Consider the following 9,872-nt stretch of genomic DNA (forward strand, 5'->3'; position numbering starts at 1 on the left):
TGTGTTTTTAAATTTCATTTTTTGTGTTTAAACTTTAGATTCTTATAAAGTTTCAAAATAGATATTATTTTTACAAAAAGAGTTAGTAAGAGAATTTCAAATTGGTTTTTCTTTTTTAAACTAGATGGTTACCCGTGCGTTGCGCGGGACGGAAAGTGTCAGTTTTCTGTTATAGCGTTATACGTTTGAAGTACATTGCTATAATAAGGAAAACTTTTAGTGATTTCAAAAATTATTTCATGTTAACAAAATGTTGAGACTACGTGCTTTAAAATAACATCAGAAATGATAGTCCCTAAAAAAATACATAATTTGCATCAATTTAAAAAAAAAATTGCATAATAGTACAACAAAAAATCACCATACATCAATCTGATGTATGGTGATTACTCTAAAATTTGAATTCCTTATGGTTTCCATCTTAATGAAATAAGAGAGTGGTCTTCGTATGAAATTGTGATCTGCAAAACCCAACTAACACCTTCAACAGAAATGTACTTTCATTCTATAGTTCAACATGAAAACATGTTGCTATATCATACATCAAATTAATTTTAAAAAAACAAAATATACCTCCACAAAGAACATCATAGCCTTCTGATTGTTTCCTTATTTACTTGTAAAAATGCTGGTCCAATTTATCCCCCTTGTAAAATTGCAACCATAGAAAGAAAGAGGTACATGGGAATATGTAATAGGAAAGAAATTTATATGTTTTAAAGATCATAAGAAAGCGAACCTCAAGTGTTCGTTAACATAAACAACATTATCCTCAGAACGATCGTAAATAGCATCAAAATAAAAATGTCCCAACTGTTAAATTTTTTTTTCATTTTTTAATTCACTAATAGTTGTCACACTCTCTTTTAGTATATATAGGAATCATGTAAACTAACCTTAACAGTGCCTCTGGTTCAAACGTGGAGCAATACAGCAGGAAGGTTATTCAAATGACCTGCATCAAATAACCAAAAACTAAGAAACCCTAAAATCAAAACTATCACATGAAAAATTATAAATGTAATTTGCTATAAAGTTTAATTTTGGTTTATATTTGCATGTAAAGAAATGACTGAATTAGAAAAATGGTCCCTATGGTAGAACGAAAATAACAGATTCAATCCAACTTCAGATTTCATTACAACCCTTGAAGAACAAAAGAAGCAGCCAATATGTCTTTGTCCTAAAAATGAAAGTTTTTGTCTAATGAAAATGGAATGTTTTTTTTTAAGTGAAAGTAATATGCTAATGATTCAGTACCTGTCAATCTGAGCATGATTAAAAGGTTGAGTATGACAGGTCTTGACTTAATCAGATCTTTTCAATAAAAAAATTATCAACTAACCCTAAATGACTTAATTATTAAGTGCGGAAGTCTAATATAGTTATTAATTCAACATAATACAACAATAAATGTGTGAATTGTTTGTCGAAAAACTCATAGTCCTTGTGATCGTTTGAACCTTAGCCAAACAGATTTTTTTTTTTAATTTTTGTTTCCAACTGAAAAAACATACCACTCTGCTGTTGTACCAAGCTGGTGATATTTTTTGCTGTCATTCTCTACAGCTTGCTAGCTGCCCAAACAGGTCTTGACTTCCGCTGCTTTTATGAATAAAATAAATTTTGGTTTGACTCATTTATTTATTTATTTATTTTCCTTGCAATGAAATCATTATGAAAAATTGATGTTCGTATATTTCTACAACGAGTGGATGTGATTCTTAATTATGATAATTGTGGAAATGTCAAGAATTTACCAAATAGGGAGAGTTTCTCATCGCCCAAGTTTCAATTGGACAGAAACTTGGAATCATGCAACTTGGTTGCACGATGAATGAGAAATTTAATATTTGGAAATTAAACTAATTCGTTGACAAAGTGTCAAGTGAAGGACTAGGAGATCGAGTACACAAAGATGTGTATTGATCAAGTCCACCACAAGGGTAACAAATATATTCGTCATGATTTACTAAAGGATTAGTAAATATGATTATACTTATAAGATTAAGTGTAATTATGAATTGATTGAAAATGTTTAAATCAATAGCAGAACGAATAAAAGAATCAAGTAGGCAGAAAGATAAAAGTTTCTCTATTCTAAGAAGAAGGGAGAGTACCTTTTATACTTTATGATATGTCTTAATGATTAAGAACCATATTTCAATTGATCATCTAAAAAAGTCTTAGTACAAGTGTATGTATAAGAAGAGGAATCAAGAATTGAAGAAATGGTTAAATCAAGAAGTCAATCATACTTCATTCCAAAACAAGTCTTAGAGTTAAGATTGTAATATTGAGTGACAAGTCTTAAGAAGGTTTATAACATTCATCAAATGTAGAATTTGGAAAAAGGTTTTCCTATTCTCGCACATTTGAAATTGGAAAGTTGTAATGTCTTGGATAAGACAAATACCAACTAGGACCAATTTTATGAAATGTTTTGTCTTGATAAAGGCTACACTAACTCTTGAATATTTGTTTGTCAAGAAATGTTTATTGACAAGAGAATCTTATATGTCAAGGAGTCAGTGGGAGTCTTAATGGTCTTGAAAGGTTTCAAGAACAAATCAAAAACAAACCTTATCAATCATCACTAGCACACGAGTAGAGGTTTACAGCCTATCGTGTTAACATTACCTTGTTTTTGTGCCGTTCTAATTGACTTAATTATGCACGTGAGCCCTATGTGTTCTCATTTGAATGCATAAAAGGCAAGGACCTTGATCAATTGAAAGTACATTGATAGGAAAGAGTGAGCTGCTTAACTACTTGGAAGACATGGTGGGCAACCGTGTTACCATAAGGCAAGAAATCAAGATTGAGAAGGTTCGGTCCATATGAGTTTGGATTGGTCGCAAACTTTGGGTTTGACAAATTCACATGGATAGGAACACATACACCATTAAAATCTAAGTGTCATAAGATTCCCTCCTTCATGAAAATGACTGTGAGGAAATGCTTTCACTAAGGAAGATTTTAAGAAGATAGTGATTATGAAATTGTATTCTCGAATTCGATTATGGTTACAGTATTCCTTTCCATGATTCGAATTATGAGATTTGGCAATTAGTCTGAATTGTTTAGACACACATATGAGCTATCTAAGGCAAAGGTGTATAAAGAAGCCTTGATAAAAGATTATCAAACCATTGGGTATTAGAATTATGAACTTAAAGAAATCCAATAGGCATTGTTTTTCTAAAGGTTAAGTTGTTTCTGAATACATGTCAAAGCTAGTGGGAGCATAAGTGTTATGTTTATAATAATCATCATGATAGTGGGAGCATAAATGTTATGATTGTATGATTATTAAGACAAGTATTGCAAGTTAGCAATATTAATTATAGAAAAACAAGAGTTATACCTTGCAAAGTCATAAGGGTTGTAAAGTTGTTTTACTATAATTAAGGGAGAGAATATTATGCTTCATTTCGAATCTAAAGGCTTAGGTTTTGGAATATTAATATTTTTAGTCAAGGATACATAGTGTGTTCTTAAATTTCGATCATGATTACGACATTCCTCTTCATAGTTCGAATTGTGAGAACGTAGCACATAAAATATTATGGCAGAAGATTGATAAAGTATCAAATCTTCATATAAGACATTATGCATTGTGTACCATACGCTTCGGGTATAGGATCGATTGCAAATGCTATAATATTTGACCATTCTAAAATTTTCCAAATGTCTAGCGCATTTAGAGGGAAAAAGGACAAGAATCGGTTTTGACTAAGATAATTAAACAACTATCAAAGGACAATCCAAAGTTCGCCGAGGATTGGTTGCTTGTGAGTAGTTGGAAGTATAGTATTGGATGGACCATATCGACATTATTATGAATAGATAAGATTCTATTAAGAATGAGTTGTCATATGGAAAATATGGAAACGTTTCCATATTGGAAATTGGATATTGAGAATCAATGTCTAGATTAGAAACTTTTATGCAAAAGGATGTTCAAAGGAATGTACTTTGAGTGAGAGACATCATTTCTAAGGAATTGTCTTGTAACAATCTCCGATAGAGGAATTTGTAATTTCATTGGTAATAGTCATTGTGACTTTAGTGCAGTGACATTACGAAAGGATCATTGCATAAAATGTTAGAATCTAACATATTCCATAAGTGGCAAGAATTTGGTATTATTTCACTCATGAAAAAGGATTAGGAGTTGTGAAATGAGTATGGTTGGAAATGTGTTCATTTGATCTATTTCACAAAGTAAGAACCATAGGTAAACATTGTGTGCATGCTAAGAGCATGGGACAAATGTTGTAAAAATTCAAGTAAGAAGTTGATTACCTGAAACAACAAATAATGAGTAATCGATATGGTAATAAATAAAAGGTGTTTTATTTATACTCAAAGGTTTGAGGGCATATGGGATTAGTATTATTCTTGTGTTTCATTTTGCATGTTTTGACTTCCTGAATAATTTAATTGGTTCAGAACAGTCAAATTATTCAAACGGGCCACAGTCGTTCATATGTTGGAAGTAGATATGAATGAAGACTGTCGTGAATTGGTGTGTGGATTGTCTAAAGAGTATTAGACATAAGCAAATGTTTGCTGCAACGTTCATGAGTGCTTATGAATATGATTTGAGCATTGGATTAAACCCACGCTCACTTGGATCACTTCATGGATTTTATCACGAGTGATTGGTGAGATGATAACATCTTATATTCTTGAAACCAAGATGTGTGAGTTGTATCTTGCGAGTCGGTTGCACATTGATAATATGTAAATGCACCAGTAACTTGGTGTTATAAAATATATTGTTGTGTGTGATTCGGTGAGTGAGTGCAAGCGAGCATTGAGTCAAAGTTTATCCGTTCCTTTTATCCAAAGTAAGATAAAAGCGATATCTGTGGGCCCCTCGATGATTTAGTGATGGCACCTAAGCGCTTGGCCAAGCCGGGACTAATTTGATGTGTTCAAATTGTAGTCTGTTGTCAGTCATCATAAATCTGAATTCGGGAAATAGCACATAGACAGAGAGAATGATTTAGATCCATGTCTCAGTTTATACGATATCTAGAATGGAGGAATATATGATCCCTTATCTAAAGGACACGCGTATCTGATAAGATCAGAGTTGACAGCGGCTTTGGAAAGCTACGATTGCAGATCAGGATCTGAAGTCATACGCAGAATAGTTATTAGACTTATCCAAGTGGGAGACTGTTGGATTAGTGTCTAAGTCCATAACTATTTTGGTATGTACTTGACCCGATGGTGCATGGTCCTTTTGGGTTGCCTTCACAAAAGCAACTTGATAGGATGAATTATGGAGAGAAAGGATTAATTATGATTTATTAATATATTATGAGAATAATATATTAAAGGAGAAATCATATTGTTTAATTAATATTAGTCAATAATTAATAAGAATTAAGTTTGTGACTAAAAGAGATTAATTAAACTTAAGGGACTGGAATTGTATTTATAAGATAATTGCAATTGGGCCATGGATTATCTTATAATATAGGGTTGGAGGAATTCTATGGGGAAACCCATTAGAAATCGTCCAAGGCTTGTTAAGGAAGGAGTCCAAGGGTTGCTTAGGGCTTAAGCATCCAAATTAGGGTTTCATTGTTAGATAACCCTAATAGCCTCTCTATTTAAAGGACCCTTATGGCTCAAAAAGGTGGTGAACTTGTTGATTAGGGCTTCCACACGTTTTGTGCAGCCTCCTTCTCTTCTCTTCTTCATCCTTTTGCTCTTGGTGTTTGTGAACCATTAGAGGAGTGACATTTGTGACTCTAAGCTTTCTAAAGTCAATACAAGAAGGATTTGAGATTGTTATTGCTACATAACAATCAAGGTATGATCTAAAACCTAATTCATATGTTATATTGATTATCATATACTAGATCTAGGGTTTATAGTCTTGTATGGATTGCATGTACAATAGAGAAACCTAGATCCAAGCATTAGGGTTTGTATGAGCACATAGGATGTTCTTATGGCTAAAACCCATCAGTTTGATCATTGGACTTACATTGGAAAGAATTTGGAATGTTAAGGGCTAAATAGTAAATTCCGGTTCTAATTTGAAAAGGATTTGTTGAGGAGGGGTTGTTAGGTAACTGTTGGACTTAATTTGTAAAGGATTTCAGGAGGCAGGGTTAAAAAGGTAAATTGTGGACTTAAATTGTAAGGCTTTCTGAAGAAGGGGTTTAAAGGGTAAAATATGTGTTTTATTTCGAAAATATTGTTGAAGGGAGGGGCCGATTATGTCATTATGGAAATAAGTTTGGAGAGGCACGGGTACTAAACTCCCATCTAAACCCTAACCCTAAACGGATGTGCAACCGTCACCCTCAATCCTTATGCCTCCCACCACCGACTGCCACCCCACCTGCTTGTTTCTCCGACCGGCCAAGCCACCAAAGACCTAAGATGACCCACAAACCACTACTCCCAGCGAAAACCACCCATCGGTGCTATTTCACAGCCGTTGTTTCACCATCCTCGTGATTTCCTCCAGCCATCACTATTTCATTGTCATCCGACCACCATGACCACTGCCGTGACGAGCGTTGTTGATGCTGCCTATTCGACGAAGATGGATGAGGATCAAGCGCCTCCTTCTCCGTCGCTTCTGTCGCATCTTCTCTCCGTCGTGCTGCTACCGTTGCCGCCTTTTTGTTTCACTTCTACCACCTTGCGCCACCATGTGGGTGGTTGGGGTTGTTTTGTGAACAAATATAGTGTATATTTTGTAGTGAGTGGGTGTCGTGTGAGGGTTTGTTGGCCGGAAAAATCAAGAAAGCCACCGCCACCACCATGAGGTGGTGGCTGCCATCTGAAATCCGCTGTTGTCGCTGCCGTGAGCCACCAGGTGGGTGGCTGGAGTGTTTACTATTTTTGAAGTGTGTGTTTAGGCGTTTTGTTTAGCTGGAGTGTGTATTATTTTTGAAGTGTGTGTATGTGCACCATAGGATGTTGTAGTATACTAAAACCCTTCAATACAAACATTCATAATAACATCCCATGTCAAAACCCAAGTGTCAATAATCAAAACATGCTATCATAAAACAATATCATAGTTGAATCCCAAAGATCTCATGTGCGAAAAACCATAGTGTGATGCGTTGCGATTGAGTCGGCTCCTTTCCATTGAAAACGAAGTACCTTAAACCAAAACTGTAAACCGTATGCATGAAGCTTCATGAGTTCCCCCATCATACCACATACCATATAACAAACATATTGTTTAGCTTATCCAAGTACTGGACTACCCCTTCGGTCTCTTTCAACTGGTAATTGCCTAGCATATCAGGGTGCTAGCCTACCCCTTCGATCTTGTCGATTGGTACCTAGCCTAGAATATTGTAATGCCTGTGTTTCTGGGCCAGTCATTACTGTCGATGTAATAGTATAGGTTAACCTTTGTAACCCGTTTTGAAATAATAAAGATGTATTATTTGAGTATTATGTGTTTTGTGCTTAATTGTGTGACTTAAATGAATTAAGGATAAAAATAAGCGTCAAAATTAAATGTTTGATAAACTTGATATCTATGAAGGATGTGGTAGTGGTCGTGAAAAGGTATCCGAATATATAAAGAATGCCGAATCTGAGTTATAACAAAGAAGTTATGACCTGTCGAAGTTTCGCGACAGAAACGGCACGACGTTGTATGACGTAAAATATGAATTTAAGATAGAGCGATATCCAGCCTTAGTGATCTGAATGAAAGTCGTAGAATATGTTAAACCGAGAGCGTTCATAAAAAGAACGTCTAAATCTGACTTCATATGAGGAAGTTATGATTTTTCGAAGTTTCGACTTAGCGATATGCAACCCAAAGTTTGAATATGAGATCGAGTGGTTTCGAAACAATCTAAATGAGAATTGAAAATCTCGTCGATAGTAGCCCAACGGTGAAAATACAGACGAAAATGGATGTTAGATGAAGAAGATATGATTTTCTAATGGAGTTTTCATGTCCCAGCTTACTGAAATAATATAATAAAAGTTAAAATCAAAATTAGCTGACGGAGTCTAAATGAAAGTTGTAGAGCATAGTCTCACCTACGCGTGGATATAAAGAACGTCAAAAATGGAGCTCATATGCGAAAGATATGAATTTTAGAAATCTAGAAATGCGGAGTACGCCCAACGTACTCATGGTTCATGGTCTGGGTTGGGCCACGTCGCCCTACTCCAGCACTCGAGTGCCCCGGGTCCGTAAGCAGTGACGCATTCGGTCTGATCCACTTAGTACGCCCAGCGTACATGTCGAAGAGCCAGTACACCCAGCGTACTTGATGTACGCCCATCATACTTGATGTACGCCCATCACTTAGTACGCCCAGCGTACTCTGAAGTTACGCCCATCGTAATCGCAGGGATCAACCCCTATGAATAGAACTCAAGGGCTGCCGAGTTTTGTTGCTCATTTCTTTCCTCTCACTTCTTATTCTCTCGTTTTACGTGTAAAATATACCCCCGAAGCCCCGGTATCATCCCGACACCCGAAGCAAGTCCCAACGCTCCGAAGTTCCCGAGAAGATTATATTTCGAAGCCGAAACTCTGTCCGCGTAAAGCCCGGTTTTTGGGAAAACATCCTAGTTTTATCGGAAACAATTGTTTTAAGAGACGAGGTGTTGTCCGATCATCGTCTTATCAAGTGAGTGTATATTCCTTTTCTTCTAACACATAGATACGAAATATTCTCTACAAAATACGTGTTATGTGTTTGTATATTATTTGCTTATTTGAAATAATTATTGAATGAATGATTTGTACAGGTTTTAGGCTGTATATAAATGTATATATTTTTATTTACTAATATGTTGGGTAGAACATGGGTAAACATTTGTTGTGTGATGAAATAAAATGATGAGAGGCCTTGATGTGATTGTAATCTAGTTGTCCAGCAGAATATGGATGACGACCACAGACTTTTCTAGACAATTCAGTGGAATGCTGGCAGGCTCATAACCTGTAGGTGTAGTGAACTTGGGTATTCATTTGTTGTATTCTATCCCCTCATGGTTGCCTTAGGACATTCATTGTTGAGGAAACCCCTCTGCAGTAGTGTCCGTCCCGATGAAAATCCTAGATCAGGTCCCTTGTAATAGTTGTTGTCATAGGGACGTAAAGTGAGGATAATGGGAATGGGTAGTTGGGTTATTGTTGGTTGGTGAAATTAAATATAATTATTTATTGTGGTTTGAAAACCCTATATGCTCACCAGGCTCCCAAGTCTGACCCACTCAGTTTCTTTGTATTACTGGTAGTGGCGCGAGAGCATAAGTTGGGGAACTTATGAAGATATTTTTGTTTATAGACCAATAGTTGTATATAACTATGTAAGGTCTATGTTTTATTGTTTATGCTTTTGTGTCTGTATCGGAACATGACATCCTGAGTTTTGATATATAATGAAAATATATTTCTTTAAGAAATGCTTTGATAAATCTTATTTTATCATGTAATGTTTTGGGGACAAATTCCGCAACTCTTTTTAAATCAATGGATTTACTCTGAAATTATTTTAAAAGCATAAATGAAACCGGTCTTTTCTGGCCGTGATTTTGGGGATGTCACACATATCAGGGTGCTGACCTACCCATTCGGTCCTTTCGACCGGTACCTTGCCTGGCACATCAGGGTGCTGGCCTACCCATTTAGTCCTTTCGACCGGTACCAGGGACTATTTCACCCCATACTCTACCACATAGCATCCTAGTGCATAAACATATAATCATATACTGCCTAGCTTATTTGGGTGCTGACATACCCCTTCGGCCCTATCGACCGGTACTGAGGCCTATCCTACCCCTCCTATCACATATCACATAAGATCATATCATACTGACACATAATCATAACAAATAGCACCATACCA

General features: G+C 35.8%; 1 long non-coding RNA gene across 1 annotated transcript; it reads right to left on the minus strand.

The window, feature by feature from the left end:
* Window positions 1–277: 277 nt before the first annotated feature.
* Window positions 278–1,585, minus strand: LOC145051661 (uncharacterized). The gene is made up of 4 exons (XR_013683757.1): window positions 1,518–1,585; window positions 897–955; window positions 574–646; window positions 278–461 (listed from the first exon to the last, which is right to left on the minus strand). It is a non-coding gene; the product is annotated as an uncharacterized LOC145051661 (long non-coding RNA).
* Between the last annotated feature and the right edge of the window lie 8,287 nt (window positions 1,586–9,872).

The sequence above is a fragment of the Lactuca serriola genome, chromosome 5 (genome assembly GCF_051521515.1).
Source record: "Lactuca serriola cultivar US96UC23 chromosome 5, Lser_US96UC23_V15, whole genome shotgun sequence".
Classification (NCBI taxonomy): Eukaryota; Viridiplantae; Streptophyta; class Magnoliopsida; order Asterales; family Asteraceae; genus Lactuca; species Lactuca serriola.